The sequence below is a fragment of the Chionomys nivalis genome, chromosome 25 (genome assembly GCF_950005125.1).
Source record: "Chionomys nivalis chromosome 25, mChiNiv1.1, whole genome shotgun sequence".
Taxonomy (NCBI): domain Eukaryota; kingdom Metazoa; phylum Chordata; class Mammalia; order Rodentia; family Cricetidae; genus Chionomys; species Chionomys nivalis.
Genome location: NC_080110.1, coordinates 546,346 through 569,519, shown reverse-complemented (window position 1 = coordinate 569,519; position 23,174 = coordinate 546,346). Strand labels below are relative to the sequence as shown.

General features: G+C 45.0%; 1 protein-coding gene across 2 annotated transcripts in view; it reads right to left on the bottom strand.

Annotated features, from left to right (window-relative positions):
• Syn3 (synapsin III) overlaps window positions 1–20,969 on the bottom strand; it is a 376,504-nt gene extending 355,535 nt beyond the window's left edge. Inside the window, exon 1 of one of the 2 annotated variants that reach the window (XM_057757481.1) lies at window positions 20,883–20,969. The gene's annotated coding sequence lies outside the window, so the exon portion shown is untranslated. Of the gene's footprint in view, window positions 1–11,632; window positions 11,730–20,882 lie in introns of those variants that run through there. The other variant, XM_057757482.1, reaches the window with a different exon arrangement.
• Window positions 20,970–23,174: the final 2,205 nt, after the last annotated feature.

The following is a 23,174-nucleotide window of genomic DNA, read 5'->3' as shown; positions in this document are numbered from 1 at the left end:
TAAGAGCAAATGACACCTAACAGGCAGAGTGTAAGGAGCTTTGGAATCCTGGCATCAGGTTTCCCCACCAGTAGCAGCGCTGTCCCTGGGGGGCCAGGCAGGGGCTTTTCTCTGTGGATGGGCTGCCTGGTAGCTGTTTCCTGGGTCGTGAAGTAACAGCCACCCTGAGGCAAGCCCTTGCCAAAATGCTGAAGGTGGGCTCAGATTCCTTTATATCCATTTAGTATTATTTTAACACTACAACATTTTTATTAAGTTACTGAGCATTTCAGACACATGTACAATGTGTTTTGATTACATTCACCCTCCACTCCTTCCCCTGTTTCCTCCCAGATCCACCTACACATTTTTACCTCCCCAAACCTCATGTTCTTTTCTTTTTTAATCCACCAGGTCTGTTGTGTGCTGTCCAAATAACTCATAAGCATGAGGCCATCTATCAGAGTGTGGTCCACCTACCAGTGGCCACACACTTTAAGAAAACTCATTCTCCTCCCACGAAACCATCAGCTGTCAATAGCTCCTCAGTTATGGGTGGAGTCTCCCGAGCTCCTATTCCATGCTAGAATGCTGACTGCCTTCGTTTTGTGCGGGTCACCGCAGCAGCAGTGAGTTCATGAGTTAACAGTCCTGTCACATGCAGAAGGTACTGTTTAGCTCTGGTCCTCCCTGACCTCTGGCTCTTACAATTGTTTAGTGCTCTCTTCTACAATGGTGCCCGAGCATTGTGTGAGAGGGGTGATATATATGTCCCATTTACCGCTGAGCTCTACACAGGCACATATTCTCTGTACTTTGAACACTTGTGAGTTTGTGCTAACCAATACTGACTGCAAAAAGAAGCCTCTCTGATGAGATCTGAGGGCTAGCTATTCTAGTCTCTAGGTATAGAATTAAAAATTTCAATGGGAGTTTGATGCTATGTCTACTTAGCAAAATAGTAGTAATAGGTTCAGCCCTGGGACCTGCAGCAGAAATACAAATAGTTAAGAAATGGTTTCAAATGCTCATCCTTACCCATCAGGGAAATGTAGATTAAAACTACTTTGAGATTTCATCTTACCTGAGTTAGAATGGGGAGGAACGAAACTCTTTTTTCATGCGCTGTTGGTGGGAGTGTAAATCAGTGTAGCCACGGTGGGATCAGTGTGACCGTTGCTCAAACACTAGCCCCAGCTACATCACATCTGGGCATATTCCCAAAGGAATCTGTTTCCTATTACAGAGACACATGCCCATCCATGTTCATAGATGCTTTTATTCACAACAGCGGACATGAAAATAACTGAGATGCCTATAAATCAACTTATGAATTGTTAAAGAAAATGTGGGGGCATATACATAATAGAATTTTATTCATCTATAAAGAAAAATGAAATTTGCAGATAAATGAATAAAACTAAAGAACATTGTACTGAATAATTTAAGAAACCCAGAAAGACAAATATTTAATGTTCCTGTTCATACGAGGATATTGATATTGAATCTTTAGATTTTTTTGAGTTTAAACTGGAGTATCTGTAGAATCCAAGAAATAAGAAAAGGGGAAGAAATATCTTAAGGGAGAGGGGACAGTAAAACCTTGGTGATATGAAAGGGTTCTGTGCAGTAATTTTTTTTCCTAGATAAAACCATTCATCTTGGAGCAGAACTCATTAAGATATAGAATGTTTTAAACAGAGGTGAAATATCTCCTACATAGATGCTTGTTAAACACAGGAAGTAAGCAACTCAATGTCTTCAGGAAGTCCCTGAAACTGACCAGATTCACTGGTCCTCTCTTCTCATACACATATTAGCAATGAAGACTGCTGAGATGCTCAGACAAGTCAAGCAGCCTAGAAGAAATGAAACAGAGACAAACCAAGCTGCCTGGAATAAGCAGGGACCAGCAGAGCAAGTAAGTAATGATGTGGGAGGTCCTTCTGTCTATGTGTTGCTTTTATTGGTTAATGAATAAAGAAACTGCCTTGGCCTGTTAATGGGGCAGAACTTAGGTAGGTGGGGAAAACTATACTGAATTCTGGGAGAAAGGAAGTAGAGTCAGAGAGAAGCCATGGAACCACCAGAGATAGATGCTATGAACTTTACCTGGTAAGCCACAGCCACGTGGCAATACACAGATTACTAGAAATGGGTTAAATTAATATAAGAGTTAGCCAATAAGAAGCTAGAGCTAATGGGCCAAGCAGTGATATAATTAATACAGTTTCTGTGTAATTATATCAGGTCTAAGCTAGACAGGCAGCAGGGAACAAACTAGCGCCCTCCTTACTACAACCTTTAATAAAATTCAATGGTTCACCAAGTTGGATATTGGTGTTATCCATACTTCAGTCTGTCGCTGGTTCCCTGTCCGGGATAGGTAGGTAATTTGATTTTGTCTTCCCAGAAATAGTGTCACAAAGCAAGGGGAAAGGGTGGAATACTGGGGAGAGAGGTTTAAATTGTCTTATTTTCTTAATCACAAACACTCTTCTCAAATCCTTTCTCTGAGCATCTGGACTGCTTAGAGATGAACCCTTCTGATCACTCAGGGAATCAAGATCTTGGGGCCTTAGCGCCACTGTAGGGAGGCAAAACTTGGCATGAAACAAGATCCTAAGATGGTCCTAATATAGCGGCATGTTACATGCTATACTGGTTTCAACCTACATGGCCTACAGTACTTTCTTGAAGACTCATAAAGAGAAGAAAAGACCTTTAGTTAGCTCGTTACTCCTTGACGGACAGTGTACCCATATTTCATCATTTGCTTTTCAGTGGCTTGAGCCAAGTTCGTATGGTGGATAAGAAAGGGTTTTGCCAGAGGATTGAGAAGTAGAACTTCGAAAATAGCATAGCTGGGACTTTCTCACAGAAGGGTGGACAGCTCCACACTAAGCATCCTAAATGCCATAACACTTGGTGGTGTTCTCTCAAACCTCACTGGTTATACACCATTTTGTGATTAACTCAACGAGAAAGAGCAAAAACAGAAGGTTTCAATCCATAGGCTAATGCCAAAAGAGAACAAAACTTACGACTCCCCAAACTTCCTTTATTAAGGAAATAGTCCCTGTGTGGGAAAACTCAAAAATAACAAACAGTTTTATGTGGTCCTCAACAATTACTTCCTTACTCCCTGGGACATGGGTGTTCCTCCTCATCCTCTGAGGATGCTTCACCAGGATCTGTGCAGCACGCCTAGAACTCTCTGGATCAATACCTTATCCTCTGCTTCTTGGTCTTGTTACTTCCAGCTCCTAATCCTTCTGTGCTTCAGTTTACTCATCATACAGCAGGGATAATAATTCTAGCTCACTCCCAGTTTTGGCAAGAGTTAGACCATCCCATATAAACTATTCTTAGCTCACAGGCAGTGAGTAAGAAACCAGAAGCTCTGCCACAATGAAGCATGGCTCTGGTTCCCTTAGTGAGTAGGTAGGACAATGTGCGAAAAGGAGGTGCTGCAGCTGTCAGACACTTCAGGGAAAGCTGGAAGTGGTACCCGGTACAGTGTTCTGCCAACCTCTGCACACACCACATGCCGCTAGCTCCTCTGCCACAGCGGGGGGGGGGGGGGGGTGTCTTTCTCAAAAGCCATTATTACCAGAGACTCTGAAGGCACAAGAGGCATCCTACACGCCTGCTTAGAACATTCTACCAAGGCAAGTCATTGTGAATAACTGAGGAGCTGATGAACTGCTCCCAATGCTTCAGACCCATTGCTCCAGCTGAGTCTGAAATCCGCTGAAAGACAAGCTGCAGGGCACACCTGTGAGGGGTTGTCTTGATCAGGTTATCTGGAGCAGGAAGGACAACCCTAAATGTGGGCAGTGCCTTCCAATGGCAGTCCAGGTACAAGGAAGTTAGAGGGGAAAGTTTTGCATTTGGGTTCATTGTCCTTGTGTCCCACTAGCAAGTTCACCCACCCTGCTTGCGATGTTCATCTGCTCTGTTATTTCTGCTGCTACTACTCCCATCTGTTACTTCCAGCTTCTTTGGCTTTCCAACGTGGAGTAAAGGCCAATGTCTCCTCAGGAATACCCCAGCCCTTCAGCAACAGGGTGTGACCGCTGAGGCATCCAGCCCCATAGACTGAGCAGCTCCAGGGCTTTCAGACTCTCCAGTATGAAGAGAGCTACAGTAGTTAGACTCCTAGCCAACCTAATAAATAAATCCCCTTTTAATACATATTCATTCTATCAGTTCTGTTCCTTTAGAGAATTCCGATAATACACATCTCTATAGCCTCTTGTTTGGAATGTTTATTTCCCAGCTGGTGTTGCTATTTCAGGAGGCTGGGGAACCTTTAGGAAGTGGGGCCTAGTTAGCTAAGGGGTCAGTAGAGGTGAGCCTGGAAGGATACATCTGCTCCTGGTTCTGGCCTAGCTCTCTGTTTCCTGGTCTGCTGTGAGGTGTGGCCTCCTCCACAGATTCTTACTGTCATGATGGACTAAAACCCTTGAAAACTAGGGACAGAAAGCAATCAATTGCCCTTTAAATTCTTGGCAGATATTGTGGTCACAGGTGACATGAAAGCAACTGATTGTCACATGCTCAAGAAAACACTGGAATCCAAGAGATCTAATTAATACCAAAAGCCAGAGCTCAGTCTGTAAAGTGCTTGCTGCATAAATACAAAGACCCAGGTTCAAATCCTCAGCAACTATGTAAAAGTCAGGTGTAATAGTCATTTGTAACCTCTGCTCCTGATCTATTAGCTCCAGTTTCAGTGAGAGACCTGGTCTCAAACAGTAAGGCAGAGGTTAAGAGCCCAGCTGCTCTTCCAGAGGACCCCAGTTTGGTTCCCGGCACCTAAGTCAGACAGCTCAAAACTACGCATCACCCCGGCTTTAAGAGATAAGATGTCCTTTCTTAGCCTCTGTGGAGACACAGACTCTCTCCCCCCCCCCAAATAAATAAATAACAAGAAAAATAAGCACAATTGAAAACAAATAAAAAACCTAAGAGGCATAGATTTGAACAGATATTTTACCAAAGATGATGTATGGTTTTGTGTGACAACTTGACACAAGCTAGAGTCATCAGAAAGGAAGGAACCTCAGTTGAGAAATGTCTCCATGAGATCCAGCTGTTAAGGTATTTTCTAAATTAGTAATCAATGGGGGAGGGACCAGTCGATGGTGGGTGGTGCCATCCTGGGCTGGTGGTCTGGTTTCTGTAAGAAAGCAGGCTGAGCAAGCTGGGAAAAGCAAGCCAGTGAGCAGCTCCCCTCCGTGGTCTCTATATTAGCTCCTGCCTCTAGGATCCTGCTCTGTTTTGAGTTCCTGTCCTGACTTCCTTCAGTGATGAACAGCAATGTGAAAGTGTAAGCCAAATAAATCTTTTTCTCCCCAATATACTTTTTGGTCATATGTTTTGTCTAAGCAATGGAAACCCTAAGACAATGAGTGAGAAACATACACATAAAATGATGGCCCACATCACTAGCAAATTATAGAAATTCAAATTCAAACCGTGGTGAGATACCACTAAGCTGTTAGAAGGGCCAAAATAAACAGCAGGCTCAGTACCAAGTGCTGAGAAGGAGGGAGAGGATGTCGAGTTCTTGGGCATTGCTGACTGAAATGCAAACCAGCACAAGCATTCTGAAAAAATAGTTTGACAGTTTCTCAAAAATTTAAACATAACTGTACACTGAGACTGCTCATTCATTTTCCGGCTGCACAGACCTAAATAGTCACAAAAATATATTAATTATAGCACTGTTTGGCCTATGGCTCAGGCATATTTCTAGTTAGCTCCTGTATCTTAAATGATCCGATTTCTATTAATCTATATACCCCCATGAGGGTGTGGCCTACTGGTAAGGTTCTGGAGTCTTTTCTCCATCTACATGGTATCTCTTTTTTTTTTTTTTTTTTTTTTTTTTTTTTTTTTTTTTTTGGTTTTTCGAGACAGGGTTTCTCTGTGGCTGTGGAGCCTGTCCTGGAACTAGCTCTATAGACCAGGCTGGTCTCGAACTCACAGAGATCCGCCTGCCTCTGCCTCCCAAGTGCTGGGATTAAAGGCGTGCGCCACCACCGCCCGGCCTACATGGTATCTCTTTGACTCTGCCTACACTCTCTCCATATCTCTGTTCAGATTTCCCAACTGACTTTATACTGCTCTGCCATAGGCCAAAGTATCTCAAAGTATCTTCATTATTAACCAATGGTAATAAAACGTATTCACAGCATACAGAGGGGAATCCCACATCACATAACCTCAGTGCATGTCCTAGCAGTCCAGCTCCAGGTATTTGTCCTAGGAGAGGGAAAACTTACGTTCACACAAAAATCTCAACAAACAATAGTTTTATTGATAAACCCTCAAAGCAGCAGACAGCTTTAAAACACCATTTTAAAGGAAATAAGGCAGTGCCGGGGGGGTGAGCAGTTCTGCTTATGTGACCTTCTTGAAAAGCGAAGCCACATACAACATTCTCTCCTTGTTTACACGCATGCCCCCACACGCGATGTAGATATGTACAGGTGTCGGTGTCAGTGTGTACAGGTGACTGTGTGCATGCCAGGAGGCCACAGGTTGATGTTACATGACTTCCTCTATCACTCTTTATATTTTCTGTTTGTTTGTGTTAGTTTTCTGAGACATGGTCTCTCACTGAACCTGGAGCTCACCAATTCAGCTAGACTGATTGTCCATCAAACTTCAGGGATCTTTTTGTCTCCCTCAACCCCTGCCTAGTGTTGGGGTTATAGACAGGTACTGCTTTCCCTAGCTCTTTTTGGTGTTGGTGGTTGTGGGGATGCTGCCAGCAATTCAAGCTTAGGTCCTCAGGCTTGCCCAGCATACTTTACTGACCGAGTCACACCTCTGCATATGACATTCTTGACAAGACATAACATGGTGATGGAGATCAGATCTACGGTTTTGAGATGTTAAAGGTGAGATGTTTGTGACTTTGGCAGGACAGCAGGAGTTATAGCATGTTACACCAGAACAAGATTTATTTTCCTATGGGACTATATATATATATATAGTCCCATAGGAAAATATATACACATTATATGTGTGTGTGTGTGTATATACATACATATATACATATACATATATATATAATCAATTTAAAGACTGAGTCAGCCAGGCATGATAGCACATCTCTATAATCCCATCACTCCAGAGCCTGAGGCAGGAGAATTGTGAATTTGATACTAGCTTGGACAACACACTGAGACCCTGAATGAAATTAATATAAAGCCAGTCAGTCGTCAAGCCACGTTGTCTCCTTGACTAAAAATTCTATCTTGGGAGTAGAGCTCAATTTCTCTTCCTTGACCCATAAGTCTATAGCACATTTGGTTCCAGCGACCCTTTCAGTGACATCTTCTCTAACTCTCCCTTCCCTGGCCTCTCTACCTACTGTAAGAGTCACTCATTGTTGTCCCCAACCCACTTCTGACCCATTTCTGAGCTTCACAGAGAGGCTGAATACCAGCTTTACAGGCAGATCTTCTCTAAATGACTTTCCCTGCATAGAGAGCTCTCTGTGCCTTTGTATGGCTTCACATTTTACCCCCACAGGATTTATGACCATGTGATGTTATACAGTGGACAGACAACAGTACTGTCAGTCACTCAGAGTATATAATACCACCTAAAAACAGAGGGAAGGAGTCAGGGTCTCCACGTGGGGAGAACGGCTCATTTAGGGATATTTTCTTTCTTTTTTTTTTTTTTTTTTTTTTTTTTTTGGTTTTTCGAGACAGGGTTTCTCTGTGGCTTTGGAGCCTGTCCTGGAACTAGCTCTGTAGACCAGGTTGGTCTCGAACTCACAGAGATCCGCCTGTCTCTGCCTCCCAAGTGCTGGGATTAAAGGCGTGCGCCACCATCGCCTGGCTAGGGATATTTTCTACGTTATCCACCAAAGCATGTGATCCAGGAGAGTAAAGACCTCAGCTGACTCTCCAGTGATAGACTCCAGTACTTAGAATGCCACTAACCACAGGTAAGAACTCCTCAAATATTTGTTGAATGGATAAATGAATAAAACCCAAGAGATGAACATTCAGCCATGAAATTTTCAATTCTCTGAAACTGATGTTATGTTTTCATTTTGTATCGTCCTTCAAAGTAGAGCAACCCTAGTTAAGAATAATTAATTCAGCCCTTGACATTTAAAACTGTAAGCAGTCTGACATCTTCCTGCTAGAGCAAGAACAGGATCCGGAAAAACCAAGGCTGGACACTCAGGCTTTCTTAGAGTAACACGATGCGGAAGCTACCCAGAGGTGCTGCCTCCACGGACAAAAGAGATGCCCTGCAATACCTTCCTGAGGAGGATTAATTAGCACCTGCTTCTGGGCATCCTACAGGTTCTCAGTCAGCCCAGTGAGCCCTACACGTGAAGGAAACTGAATACATGGAGTACAAATAACAGACTCAGTGTCACACAAAGGTGGAGGACATGTACTGTATCTTGAAGTCAGGTGTTTGTAGCCTTCAGTCCCATCTTTCATCCACTTGGGGCTTCAGAAACAATGCTTATTCATAAAGAGTAAATATCAGAGGAGTCAAGCAGGTTGTGCCGACTCTAAAAACAAAGAATCAACCTGGATACACACATGGCCTGGTTCTTCTCAAAGACTGACATCATCAAGTATGATAGAGCAAGATGCTGAATACCACAAATATTTAATCGAGCACTTGCTCTTCAACAGGTCCTGGGCTGGGGTTTTCCCCCAGATACTGTCATTTGATTTTCAAGATTATCAGAAACACTTTCAGCAAACATGCAGGTGTTGGCACTGTTTATACACAGAGAACGACATAAACCCTGCAAGCAAGGATGCCCGGGAACTGCCTACACTTCCAGCCATGCCAGTTCATAACCTGATAGTTATCTTGAAGACAAAACAGTATGCGGTCCCAGGAAAACCCGTGCAGACTTTGCTTTCTACTTCTTTTAGGCAAGATCAGGATAGGCACTGCTATTTGAGGCTATACGCACAAAAGCCACATATAACACAAGTTTTAGTGACAAAAATATTTTAAAGGTATTTTTGACTGTATAGTTCTTCATTTCATACTATGGCCTTGTGACCTAAAACATAAGATTAATCCCTCTATACCCTTTTTTATTCTCACTGATGAATAACCAATAAATCTGCGATCTCAAAGGAAAGTTGGAGGCTACAGGGGTCCATTTGTTGCCAAAATTTCTGTACTTTGAGTAGTAAGAGCATGCAAGGAAGACGCTCCCCTATTGGACAGCTCTGTCGGCATCCTGCCCCTCCATCTGTTGGCTCTCCTCTCTCCTTCTACTCCTGTGAGATGTGTCCTCTGGTCCTGTAGAATAACAGCAACGTTTCTTTCCTAAGATAACCTTTGGCTAATCTGAAGTTTGCTATCAGGGTGATGCTTTCTTAACAACACAGTGACTGGGCAAAGAGTCAAGTGTCTGTACTTTCTAATGTCTACTTGTGTTTTTGGTCTGGCTACACATCTCCGGTCATACAGGGTATCGACACTTGTCTCCTCATTAGAGAATGACAGCAACCATTTCTGTTCAGCATTTTGGAAGCCACACTCCAGAAACAAGTGAGTTAGTTGGAAAGACAAAGGACAGTAAGCATACGTGACAAGAGCTGGTGCAGCTGAATGGAGTATGAACCAGCCACACGTGGGGAAAGTGTCTCCATCTACCCATGAGGGAAGATTGCTCACCTGGGAGGCAGAACCCACAGAAACATGGCTTGTGTCCTGAGCCTGCTTCAGAACAAGGACCTGGCCTCCTGGCCTCACATAATGGCCGCTCACTGCTCCCTATGCCTAGTGAGCACAATGCCAAGTCTGTGCGTCTACCAAAGTCTCCAAGCTCTAAGAGGGCATGGAAGCAAGAATGATTAGATTCAGTTCATCTCAAATTCCTCAACTGAAAGAAAACCCTCACCTAACAAAAGCAATACAATTTTTTACCTAAGACAAGAAGACATGGTCCCTATTTCTTGCAATCCATGGACTAACCAAGTGGCATGAGACAAGTCATTTAATTTCTTTGAATTGCATTTTCTCATTATGGGTTGAGGGCCTGATCTGTAGAACATGAAGTTTCCTTCCGATTCAGGTAATCTTCTACAGCTATTTCAGATAGTAAAGCAGACAATCCACAGTTATCTGGCTGAGCTGACCTATATCAAAGTTGAGGCACAGTTTCTAGAATGAAGAACAAGGAATTCACAAAGGCAGACAAGGCTGCCACTTTCAGCCCGCCCCCCGCAACCTGCTGCCACCCCAGGAAGTCTACTGGACGGATTTGGGCATCAGCCTTATTGTTCACTAACATGGTCTTGGGCATGTCACTCTAGTTCTGACAGCCTTGACTTTCCACATCTGTGTAGCAGTGGAATTCATATACCCATTCCCAGGAATGGGAGAAAAACACAGTGATTAACTATTGTGACTCCCCTGTCACCCAAAGGACACAAGCACCATCCCCTTTGTTCAAACATGGTCTACTACCAACCTCAGCTCACACCCTCATTCTGAAGCTCATTCCTCTTGAAAACACAAGCATCGAGAGTAAGAAAGGCTCTTGCTCCTCCCCTCACCCCTGTGATGGACAAATTCAGAAAAAAAACTGGTGACTTAGCTCAAGGACATGCAAAGTTCTTCACCAACAAAGCCTGGCCTAGAACGCAGGATGGCAGACATCAAGGGCTGCATAAGACACCGTGACAACCATTTGTAGGTTCTACTCTGCATAAACAAATTTGGGATCACTCTCCTATATGAACACACGCGAAAAAGTAGCTGAACTTTTTACTTCTGCATGGGGACAGTGGGGCGAGGGAAGGGGCATATACCAGAGAGATCATGTAATAATCATGTGAGCATGGGATAAGAGAACATCTCGAAGTGCAGAGTTTTCAGCTGGCAGCAGTTCCCAGTTGCTTCCCACATGTCTGCCCACTTCTGCTCTTTTCAGTTTACCCGCTGAAGCAGACAAGCACACACGGGAAGCCTTTCAGGACAGGTAGGGAGGGGTGTCAAACTGCAGCAACAATCTAACAGTCTATACCCAAGAAAACCATCACAACTATGCCAGCCACAAACTAAAAGGAATTGAGGCATTCTCTATCCCCTGACAGCCCAGCCTGAACAGCCGGAGAGTGCTCCAAATTCATTCAGGCATATTGGTAGCTCAGGGGTCAGGGACCTGAAGGTTCTTGGCAAACAAGATAAAAATCTCTGAGAGCATTCATCAGATTTCAGAGGAACCTTATTCCACAGTCTGCTGCAGCAGAGGGCTAGGAAAGGGGCACAGACAATACAAGGAAAGAGCTGCTATAAAGCTGGCTCCTTGGCACACCAGCTCCCATCCTGGCTTGATTCCCGAAGCAAAGCCTTTATCTTTAGAGAGCATTTGACAGAAAGCCACACCAAGAACAAGCCTGATCCCAGCTCCCTCTGAGCACAGTGCCCTACTGGTGTCTGCCAGAACCATGTGCACTTCAGCTCATAGACCCAGAAAGGGAGATCAGTTTTCCTGAGATCTCACTGTCGGCCAGTGGCAGCACCTTGGCCAGAGCTCGTCCTGACCTCTTGCCTAGGGAGGTTTTTCTCTAACTCAAAGGCATTCCCTTCCCTCCCAGACCCACTCCCTCTTCCAGATCCTTGGGCTCACCTCCTCGTTCTGAGGATCCCGCCAGGTTGAACAATGCTCAGAAGCAGATGGCTGTTAAACAATTCATTGGGGGCATGTGATGCTGTGCCCATCCCAGGTGGCAAGGAGAGGCTACAGCCCTGCAAAGGGGCTCTCTTTCATCTAAAGAACAACTCCTCCTCTTCCTCCTCCTCCCATTCCTCCTCCCCCTTCTAGGTCCTCCTCTGTAGTACTACTGGAACATGTGCTCTACTTAGGAGGGAGGCAGGAGGCGAGTATGGCTTTTATTGGAAAGCAAACGTCAACAGTGTGCTGAGCTCTGCTGTATCTCTTCACACTTAGGAGAGGGGGAATGAGAGAGAGAGAGAGAGAGAGAGAGAGAGAGAGAGAGAGAGAGAGAGAGAGAGAGAGAGAGAGAGAATGATAATGATTAACCCCTGTGTTCCAGCTCTGCTTCTCAGTGAAGCCAGAGAAACAATGCACTTAACCAATGGAGTGCCGGCCCCAGGCATTACATCACCAGCAAGCCCCCTCATTGGCTAATAATTCCTAAAAGGCAAAATCCTATCTCTAGATGCTTAACCCCTTCCTAGTTAGCAAATCAAAAAGGATTTGGTTTATACCAGTGTTTCCCAAACTTGTTTTCATCTAATTCCTTCAAAGAGCTTTTTAAACATGTACTTTATAGTCCTATGCCTCAGATTATCCATAACACAACCTTCAGGGGTGTGTGGCTATGTATTTTAACAGTATAAAGAGCAGCGAACCAAGAGCACTTAGAACCTTTCCTTACTAAGGGAAGTGACATTTTTCTGAGTATATATAACATACCCAACACTTACAGTCTCTTCCCACTCAAATCCTACCCTACGCAGTGGACAACATTTGTCCTCTTTCACAAGCAAGCTTCAGTCAGGCCTCTTGGCACAGATCTGCCATTCCAGCTACTCTGGAGGCTGAGGCAGGAGGATCACAAGTTCAAGGCTGGCTTGAGCTACAGAGTAAGTCCAAGACCAACCTCAGCAACAGGGTGAGGTTGTATTTCTCAAAATGAGAGGTAAAGAGGGCTACAGATGGGCTCCCCAGTAGGGCACCAGCCTACCCTGCATAAGGCTGTGTGGTCAGGCACCTGCACTGGACAAAAGAGATCCTATGTCACTTGCCCAAGAGCTGGGGCTCACTATGAAGACCAGGCTGTGGGTACACTGCGAATTTCCCACCTTTTTGATATCAGGTTTCACTGTACAATTTTGGCGGTCCTAGAAGTTGCTATTTAGACCAGGCTGGCCTTGAACTCACAGCCTCTAGCTTGAGTGTAGGGATTAAAGGCCTGCACGATGCCGCATGGGGTTCTCACTTAAAGTTAAACCAGGCCATTTGATTTGCATTTTACATTTGTCTCGTATGGTCTGTTAGATTACAGTAAATATTAATACAGCTGATGAGCCTGAAAAGAACTGAGAACTGGAGAGAAAAGTGACTTCTCAGACAGGTATATTAAGACGCACCCAGCCATTCTGGAAGTCATTCTCTCTCAAGTTCATTCTGTCTGCTTCTACTGCAAATCTCAGCCTCACCAACATGTTCTCCAGGAGGCTCCCTCCTGCTTCCTAACCTGGGAGAGATGCCCTTGCTGTGTGCTACTCAGGTCCCTGCATCTGGGAGTTGCATTGCTTGTTTACTGGATAAGCTCAATGAGATGAGAGCTGTGTCTACCTTTTCCACCCACATATGCCCACAACAGTGCCTGCCATATGTGAATACTCAGTCGTGGCTGACAGGGAGAGCGGGGCCAGCAGAAGAGGCTTGTGTTGGAGTTTTAAATGGCATCGTCGTGTTGGAATGAGAAAGGCAGAGGAATGAGAAGCCTGAGACCCACGAGTTAACGGTCTAATCTTGGGCATATTGATTGAGGTGGGAGGCATATTTTCAGATTCTTTGTCTAAAAAAGGACCACAGTTCCTTCTTTATAGGGTAGCCATGGGCATCCCATTAAATAATGGCCCACATCCTTTGTCACTAGAACTCATCTGCATTATAATCTGAGAGCTGGCACCTGCCCTTTAATGCTACCCCTAACTCACCTGCTTGACTCTAACCCACATCAAATGCATGCTCTTCATGGATATATGATGTATTTGGGTAGTTCATCCCCACACAGTCTCTCCACTGTCAAAATGCCCGTGCCACCTACCACATCTTTTTACAAACTGAAGTGAATTTTACACAGTGCAAAGTTAAGCACTTAAAGTGGATGGTTGAGGGGCATTTAGCACCTTCATACTGTAGACAGCCACTACCTCTGTCTAGTTTTAAGGTCTCACCATTGTTCCAAAGGGAACCATTTAGCCAATTCTGTTGTCAGGTTCCATCCCTGCTTCTCCTCAGGCTGTGACAAATGCTGATTCCTTCCTGTGTCTGTGGATTTACAAATATGGATCGCGGCACAGGGCAGCACTTGACTTATGCCCACAGGCTCTGTGTGTGAGTATCTGTCTGTATACTCACCCACTAGTACACGTACAGAGGCCATAGGTGGATGGCAGGATGTCTTTCTCTATTACTCCCCCACCTTATTTTTCGAGGCAGGCCCCCTTTGAGCCTGGAGTTCACAGCTTCTGATAGGCTGTCTAGCCAGCAAGCTCCTGGTCTTTACCCGCTAGTGCTGGGTTACAGGTGCATGACATCACACCCAGCCATGTCTAATAGCAAGCTCATGATCTCTACCCCTAGTGCTGGGTTACATGTGCATGACCTCACACCCAGCCATGTCTAGTAGCTAGTGATCTCTACCAGCTAGTGATGGGCTACAACAAGTGCATGACATCACACTCAGCCTTGTCTAGCCAGCAAGTTCCTGGTCTCTACCTGCTAGTGCTGGGTTACAGGTGCAGGCCACCACACTCAGTCTTGTCTAGCCAGCAAGCTCCTGGTCTCTACCTGCTAGTGCTGGGTTACAGGTGCAGGCCACCACACTCAGCTGTTTTACATGGGTATAGAAGATCTGAACTCAGCTCCTCATGTTTGTGCAGCGAGTCCTTCACCCACTAAGCTATTTCCACAGTCTTGCGTCTTCCTTCATATGTTTACATTTTTTAATGTTTACAAGGTCCATTTATAGTGCGACATTATTATTAGCACTTTGGTTGTTCTATGACTAAGAATTCATTGTGTGCATATGGTACATTTCATCCACCCACCCTGTGACACCTTTCACCCATCCAATCCTAAACCATAATAAGCCTGACAGTCACCTCTGACCCTTCTCTTTTCTGTACATCTCTAAACTAGTACAACAGGAAATCCTACCCATTCTATGCCCAAAATAGAGTTCAAATCCTTCTGCTCTTTCTCTGTGCTTACACAAAACACCCATATCTCACTCACCTAACTTCAAGTTGGTGTCAATACTTCATTATCCTCTCTAGTTGTAGCTCCTAGGATACTTTTAAAACCTAAGCTAGATCATCTATCCATTTAACTATAGTAGCTGGGCCCTGTTATATAGAGAGTTTGCCTCCTGGAAGCAAGGCAAAACAAACAAACAAAAAACCTCAAACAACAACATCAAAATCAAACCCCCCAAACAGAAACAAACACATAGCATTATATCGGGTCATTCCTTAGGTTAAAATCACTCACTGACTTCACTGCACCTCGGGTAAACTCTGAGCTCAGTGTGCCTCTAAGGCTTAGCAACTTCAAATGCATCTCAAGTGGCTTGAAGTAACCCTTGAGTTATGCTTCTGCTACAGTGTGCTGCATTCCTCCACTTCATGGTCCATAGGCAAGCTATTCCTTCTGCTTCCTGATCTTAGCACTTCTGAGTACCAGGTACCACCATAAACATCACACACACACACGCACACAACACGCACACACACACGCACACATAAACACACACAGTGACCTTCCTTAATGACTCTGTGAAGCAAATCCATCATTCATTTTATTCTTCAGGAAATATGTGCTGGGATTGTGGGCACAGCTCAGTGGTTGGGGAGGGGCTAGCATGGATGAATCCCTTGGTTTAGTCTCCACACCCCAACTATCCACACATACATGTAATGAAAACATCTATACTTAACGCTGCTGGGCCCTGGGATAAAATATCTTTCTATTCCATGGAGCTGTGGTATAGTGAGGAAGACCAGCACAGGGAAAAGAACAAAATTAAAAAGTGCTATTAAGGGAGAGGAAAGGTATCTGCTTCACATAGCATAGTCTTTCCAAGGAGGCCACATTGAACTGTAAGGCACAAAGAATCGCTCAGTCAGAGTCTGGTTTTTCCTCTCATATCCTGACTCTACAAAGCAGTGGTTTAGCTTTCAATATTTTCTTTCGAAGGGTTGATGCATACAATGCCCATTATTCTCTCTCCCTTAACAGACACAGCTGTACCTCCCTGCCTGGGACAGCCCCTACCATGTGGAAGGCTCTCCAAACAGGCTGATTGGACTAATAAGTGGTTGAATCAATGAGTGAGTCATCAATGAAAGCATTTCCCAAAGTTTAACAAGTGACATGCTGTGACGGATGCTGTCACTGTTATCCTAATGGGGACTCTATTAGGCTTGAGAAACACTGGGATGACTGTAAACTGAGAAGGAAAGTGCATAACTCTGTGTATTGCAGGGCAGCTAGGAGAGGATACACACACAGCAGGAGCCCACAGCCACTGAGGACACCAGTAGAGGTGTCTCACGGTAATAAAAACTCAAGCCCAACATTTACTTTCAGAGGCTGTAAAGAATTGAAGGCCAGAGAAACAAGCACCAAGTGACCTCTATGTGTAAGGCTGGTCCAAACCATCCTCATCTTTCCCCAAATCCACCCAGTGACACATAGAACCGATGTTGTAGGAAAAGTCTCAGGCTGTCCCAAGACCAAGAAGCTTGTTATCACCTCATTTCCAGCAGCCACAGGTGTTGATTGCTCATAGATCACATTTAAGCTCCTATTTAGAAACCGTTGGGCTAAAGGAACAACTGAAGTTGTGCCCCTTCTTGGGAGCATTCTGCACGCACTGGCTGGCTAGTCAAAAGCCTCAGTGGATGGATGGCTTGAGCCCCCTTTTCTCCTTCATCCAGAGCCTGGTCCTATCACCCCACCAACTTCTCAAGGACCCAAGGATCCTGCTACACAGAAATCTTAATATCTGTTCCATGTCCACTCCTGTTTCTGTGACAAAATCACAAAGCAACTCAGGAAAGAAAGGGTTTATTTTAGTTCATGAGTCCAGGCTGCAGCCCATTTGGGGAGTACATCAAGGCAGCAGGAGCTCGAGGGAGCTAATCAAGCCATAGGCAAGTCAGAGAAAGAATAAATGCATGCCTACTGTTCAGCTCACTTCCTCCACACTTACACAGTCCAGGACTGGATCCCAGAGAAGAGCACTGCCCACCGTGGACTAAGTCTTCCCATCAACCAACAGATATGCTCACAGGCCAACCGGATCCAGACAATCAATCCCTTACTGAGACTTTCCTTCCAGGAAATTCTAGGTTGTGGCAAATTAACAATTAAAAGTAGCATAGCACTTTTGACTCTGCAACCAATGAACCTTGCCTGTGAGAACTAGGCACAATGATGTTCTCTCTCCTTCCCTCTTTCTCCCCCCCCCCCACAGAGTGGGGGGAGGAAGAGAAGACAGAGAGAGGAGAGAGAGGGAGGGAGAAATACACACACATGGTACAGGAGAATTATCTGTATTCTGTCAATCATGTTTTAAATAAATGCTGATTGGCCAGGTAGGAAGTATAGGCGGGTCAAACAGACAGGAAGTAGAGGAGGGGCGATGAGAATAGGATATTTCTGGGAAGTAGGAAGCTCCCTCTGCAGTCTAGCTCAGACCACCAAAGAAGCAAGATGTGATCTGCTCTGCTGAGAAAGGTACTAAGTCATGTGGCTAACATAGATAAGACTAAAGGGCTGATATAAGTTACAAGAGCTAATAAGAAGCCTGAGCTAATGGGCCAATCAGTTTATAACCTATGTAGACCTGTGTGTGATTTTCTTTGGGACTTGTTGGCTGTGGGGTATCAGGCAGGACAGAAACTCCAACAAGCAAGCCCTTCATGTTACAGAATGGCACCCACGTGGATAACTGCATCCACACAAAATCCAAGAGAGCTTGGGAAGTAATTGTGGGCAGAAAAGAATAGAGTAAAGCATGGCTTCTTGGTAGCAGCATTCTCTCAGGTCTGCTCTGCTTGCTAGAGGAAAGCGCTCTCATTTAAGAGAGGCTTCCTGACTCAGCTTTAGCTGCAAAACCCTGCAGCTCTTTAAGAGGTCCAGCCACGAAACATTTAAATGATGTTGATGAAAAGCTGATTGCATGCTTCTCGGTTTTCAGCCGTAGCAGGAAAAAAGCTGTACCATTTTAAAATGCTGGCTTTCTGGGCCATCCTGCCAGTGAAAACTCTGACTCTTTGAGGCAGGAGGTCAGCTACAGAGAGAGCATTTGACTGTTGCAGCTTGCTTGCTGACAAGGACCTTAAAAACGCCATAGAGTTATGGCAATAAACATGGCTACAGTTGGTCCCTCTTGCCATAAGGATAAAATCACAAAAAGCCAAGGAATGGGCTGGATCCAGCTGTCAAAGCCATAACTTTAATCCTACCCATGTTGCTTGGTAAATTAAAGACTTGTGTAGTCAAAAATAAAAAAGAAAGAGAGATATACAGTAAAGAGAGATTAAAAAACCCTCTAAATGGTTTACAGTTTGTTAAAAATATAGACAGGCTTAAGCAAAGGTTAAAGTCCTTAAAAATAAAGAAAGAAAGAAAGAAAGAAAGGAAGAAAGGAAGAAAGGAAGGAAGGAAGGAAGGAAGGAAGGAAGGAAGGAAGGAAGAAAGAAAGAAAGAAAGAAAGAAAGAAAGACAGTAGTTTGGGTGTGGTGGTACACACCTTCAATCCCAACACTTAGATTGACCTCTGTGACTTCAAGGGGAAGAGGTAGATTGACCTGTTAGTTCAAGGTGTGGTAGCACATGCCTTTAATCCCAATACCTGGGAGGCAGGGACAGACAGATCTCTGTTAGTTCAAGGTGTGGTAGCACACACCTTTAATCCCAGCACTGGGGAGGTGGAGACGGACGGATCTCTGTGAGTTCAAGGATAGCCTGGTCTACAGAGTTATTCCAGGACAAATATATACAGAGAACCTGTCTCAAAAAGTAAAAGTAAAAATAAAAGAAATAGAGGTTAAAATAAAGCTGCATAAAGATGGAAAATACAGAGAATCTTGATACTGTATGCTATTATGCTCTCTTTGAATTGTTTAAATGTTGAGGAAGGAGTAACAGCTGCTAAAAGATATTTGCTTATAAATGCTGCTGAATTAATCCAAGATAGATATTTTTAAAATACCTTGACCTTCAAAATTGAAGTCAAAAGGTATGTTACTTTGGAGAAGAGATTTTGCTTTTGTTTCCACAGAAAATGAGAGGCTGTGAGTTGAGAAAAATCCAGTTTGATCAAGGAAGACCACCTGAGAAATCTCCAGCAGGAACAGATGGCCCAGATATCTGAATTATTCATCCAGAACAGGTTCAAGACTGCTGCCTGAGATGATCAAGACTCACAGGATACTCAAGTCAGGACGTGATTATAACTAAAATTTCTTTAGGTCCCCATAAGATTATCAGTGTCCCAAACAGCTGGAAGTAGCCTGGAATACTATGCCCACATTCCCAAAAAAATGGACTATGGATATTTTCTTGAGCTAATGGGCTGATCAGTTTATAACCTATGTAGACCTGTGTGTGATTTTCTTTGGGACTTGCTGGCTGTGGGGTATCGGGTGAAACCCCAACAAGCAGGCCCCTTCATGTTACACACACACAGAGACAGAGAGAGGGAGTTCACAAGGCCGATAATGTCTTCAAGGCAAATAGATAAAGTACCCTTCTGATCTCCCGTCCCCCTGAGCCTTTGTTGTTGCTGCTATGCCAGTCTCTATATGGCTTTGCCTCCATAGGAACTTCTGGGACTTGGGAGATAGAAAGGAGAAAGGCAAGCTCAAGTAAGGCAGAAATCTGTACATAGGGCCAAGAGATCAGAGAGCACAGGTACTCTATGTAAGCCCCCAAAGGCAATCCCTAATGACAAGATATAGGTCTTAGCCTCCTAAAATGATATACAATGACAAGCAAGTTCAAAAGCAAGCATCACATGGCAGCATCTCCCTGCCTGAATCCATGCCCAGAAGTCAGGGGTGCAAGGCTCTTGGTCAGTCAGCCTTAAGGGGCTAGAGTCTTTGTAGCCAAGTCGCCCGAAAACCAGCTTTACAACTTACCAGCTTGTGAATCCTACCCTCCGCCACTGCCCACCCAGCCTCCTTCATCAGGGGACAAACTTGTTCCACCTGGCAGTTTATTTCCCACCCACAAGTCCTGGTCCTACTGAGTAATCTGCTGTTTGATTAGCTTATGTTCTGACTCCTTCGTTTCTTTCATCAGCACATAACAAAATCCACCTGAAATTTGTGCGGTCCCTGACGCCCCCGCCTATACAGTTTTCAGGCTGGCAAATTGCAGTCTCCGCAAGTCTGCACTGAAGAGCAACCTCCCAACCTTCCTGGGCGCATCACAATCCACCCATCTCGTGCCTCTTGCACGACATTACATTGTAACCCCTCCTCTCATTCCTGTGAGCCCACCGCTCCCCATGAACTCCCTAGACTCCCTTTCAGGCAGCTAGAGCTGAGCACAATGTTTGGCACTCAACCAAGTAAGTCGTGAATAAATAACCGGGAAGCTCTATCAGTATTAGCCTCTGTTCCTAGCCTGATCAAGGGAAACCCTCCTAGGTTTCTTCTGTGCTCCAAGATAGCTGGAAATAGGAGATCGTGAGACAGATCTGAGCCCCAGACCCCAGGCAACAGGTCGTGAGGGATCTGCAGACATAAGGCGGGTGCTGGAATCCAGTGCTAAGCACTGGCACCTGCAGCGGTTCTCAGCTTCCCGGAGCAAGCTCTTCCCAGGAGACGTTTGGATGTTGGGTGGAAACCTCAGAAGCCATAGCCTTACAAGACCCCGGCGGAGGTTGGGGGTGAGGGTGGGTGGGGGGTACTGGAGCCAGGGCCCGGCAGCAGCAGCCTGTAAAGACAGGGTGGCGCTCCGGGCCCACGGCTCACCCACAACCCACCAACACGGGGAGGGAGCTTATGGGGACACAGCACCGTGCGAGGACGCGCCACCAGTTCGGACTTGGGTGGATGTTCCCTATGGCCAGAAATCTTATAAAGTCGACTTTGCTGTATCTTACCTTGCCAGCTACGGTGGCCCGTGGGTACCTCGGACCGGCGCCGCCAATTACAAGATCCGCGGATGCGCTGCAGCTGGGACGCTCTGCCTCTGCCCCGTGCAGAGCACGAGCGCCTCCGCCGGGCGGCCTGGCTTCCCCGCGCCGCGGAGCCCATTGGCTGGGGCAACAAGACTCCGCACCCAGTCCCGCCCCTCCTGCCGCTCCTTCTCCACCCCCCCCCCCCCCCCCCCCGCAGCCTTTCCCTCCACAGCCAGGTAGGGAAAGTTGCTGCAACAAGCAAACAGTACTCTAGCTGGCCTCAAGTGGCCAAATGAAGTGATCTTTGTTCATCCCAGGAGCAGAGATGCCCCTCAGGGAGTGCGAATAGTGCAGTTCAGTATCCTAGGGAGCCAGCTTTGAGAAAGTCACCTAGACTCCCTGGGCCTTAGGAGGAGCTACTGAGAGGCCGGACAGCCACTTGTCAGCAAATGTTACAGGATTACAAGCACAAGAAGTAGCAGGGAGCTAGGCTCTTACTCTGGTGTGGGTCTGGCACGGGGAGTTGGTCATATACAAGTACACAAACAAAAAACAAAGTCAGCTACTGTAAGCTGAGAAGGGTGTGTAGTCAGAACACAAAAGGGATGTCACTATATGCCAGGATGGTCTATGGAGGCTTAGGTGTGAATTAAGACTATAGGATTAAAAGTAATCCCAGATAGAAAAAGAAGGCAACCAGGGAAATCTCAACCCTCCAAATTGGCACAGATTAGGAGGGCATTTGGCAGGTTCATGCCTCCTGTGTCATTTCTATGCCTCAGTTTCCTTTAGAAGATCAAACCAGAACACCCACCCCCAAGACTCACCTGCAATATTTTGTTTGATTTTAGAGACAGGGTCTCATTACATGACTCTGGCAGGCCTGGAACTTACTGTGTAGGCCAGGCTGGCCTCCAACTAACAATGATCTACCCGCCTCTGTCTCCTGAGTGCAGTTTAAAGGTGTGCGTCATCACACCCAGCTCTAACTGTAATGTCTAGATCTATAACTTAGTTATTTTTTAAAAGATTACTGGTGCTCAAAATGCATAGGAAAAATTCTTGGGAAAATTATAAGGAGAATTCTTGTCTGGATAGGTAAATTTAAAGAACCTTACATTTCTAAGGAAACAAGGAATAGGGTGGAGGTTTAGATGAGAAGCTAGGCAGATTACTTCACAAATATTCATTTTATTGGAATATAAATAAAAAGGTGAAAATTAGATGCAGAAGAACATGATGATTTTTTACTAAAAATTCAATGTATGGTAGCCAGTATATATCAACAAGGGTTTTACATTAACGATGTTCTCCCATCATGCATTGGAGATCAGTGGCACCTAGCATTATTTATTTTATGTCCTGAACTCAAATAATAAAAAGGGCCTGGAAATGGTAGACACCCTCAGAAGAGGCAATCTCTCACCTGAGATGGTGTTTAAATTTGGAGAAACAGCATATGATCTGGTAAGTCACTGGGTTTTGTCTTAGAGGGTGTACAAGGACTGGGGATGTAGAAGACGCTAAGTCGTTAAGTAACACTTCCGTACCTTTGTCAGCAGCAAAATGAACAGTAGCTAAAAGATTGCTTTCTAGAAAAATGCCTGTTATTTTTGCTTCCACATATTTAAAAATTATTTTCTTACTTTTTAAATATATGTATCTGTGTGTGGGTTTGTGCACATGAGTATATATATATATATATATATATATATATATATATATATATATGCCTGCAGAGAGGGCAGAGGCAGGGGGCTCCCTGGAGCTGGAGTTACAGGCTGGTGTAAGTCACCTCACTTGGGTGCTGAGAACTGAACTCAGGTCCTCTGCAAGAGCAGAATCTACTCTTAACCACTGAGCCATATCTCCAGCCCCTCTACCCCCACATCTTGAGAGGAGCGTTCATTTTTGCTCTGTGAAAGCTGGCAATTCCTCAGGCCAGAACCCTTTCACAGATTGATTCTCCTACAGTTCACCCCAAATCCTGGGAGCAGAATGCTAGTTCAACCTATCGGATGCTCAGACCTTGCCTCCCCAGAAAAAGTGACAAAAAGGCCAAAGACTGGACAGGACACTGCTCAGGGTGATGGTGACCACATCTAAAGAGACTGGACTGTATTGCCATGAGTCATAGTGAGCAGCCACAATGCTCCCTGGATTTCTGCCCATTTCTCAATTTTCATCCATATGGCTACCCCTGCACCTTACCCTACCATTTTTCCTTTGTAACTCTCCATCTCTGCTACCCGGTCATTTCTGTTGCTTTGATCC